Here is a 600-nt window from a genome sequence, read left to right on the forward strand (position 1 = left end):
GGCCCGCGAGAGACGGGGGCCCTGCCGCAGGGGGGCAGTCCGACCGGGGCTCACCGTGCGGCAGGCCCGGGCGTCGGCAGGGGAAAGCGGGCGAGGAGGCGCGGGGGCCGGGTGCCTACGGCCATACCGGACCGAACGCCCCCGATCCCGTCCGATCTCGGAAGGTAAACCGTCCCGGGCCTGGCTAGTACTTGGATGGGTGACCGCCTGGGAATCCCAGGTGCCGTAGGCAGCTTTTCCCGGTCCGAGCCAGCTCTCTCTCCTTTTCTGGGGAGGAAGGAGAGGGGGGGGACGGGCCGGAAAGCCCCTCGTCGCTCCTGCCGAGTCGGAGGTCGCGGCCGCAGGTCACGGGTCTGGGCGCCTGGGGTCCGGCTCCCCACCCGGCTTCCTCCGCGGAGGACCCACCGAAGCCGCTGGGGGAGACCCCGGGCATGGGGCGGACTGGCCCGGACCCTCCCGGCCGCCGGCCCGCAGGACCGCCCCGAATCCCCCCGCCCCGCGGCCACCCAGGCCAGGCCTGGCCAGGCGGGACGGACGGCGGGTGTCCAGCGCCCAGCGGCTTCCGCCAGCGGGGACCCACGGCCCCCAAAGCCGCAGGGG

General features: G+C 75.8%; 1 non-coding gene across 1 annotated transcript; it reads left to right on the forward strand.

The window, feature by feature from the left end:
• Positions 1 to 113: 113 nt before the first annotated feature.
• LOC128829667 (5S ribosomal RNA) lies at positions 114 to 232 on the forward strand. Its single transcript, XR_008443377.1, has one exon. It is a non-coding gene; the product is annotated as a 5S ribosomal RNA (ribosomal RNA).
• Positions 233 to 600: the final 368 nt, after the last annotated feature.

The sequence above is a fragment of the Malaclemys terrapin genome, unplaced genomic scaffold (genome assembly GCF_027887155.1).
Source record: "Malaclemys terrapin pileata isolate rMalTer1 unplaced genomic scaffold, rMalTer1.hap1 scaffold_101, whole genome shotgun sequence".
Taxonomy (NCBI): domain Eukaryota; kingdom Metazoa; phylum Chordata; order Testudines; family Emydidae; genus Malaclemys; species Malaclemys terrapin.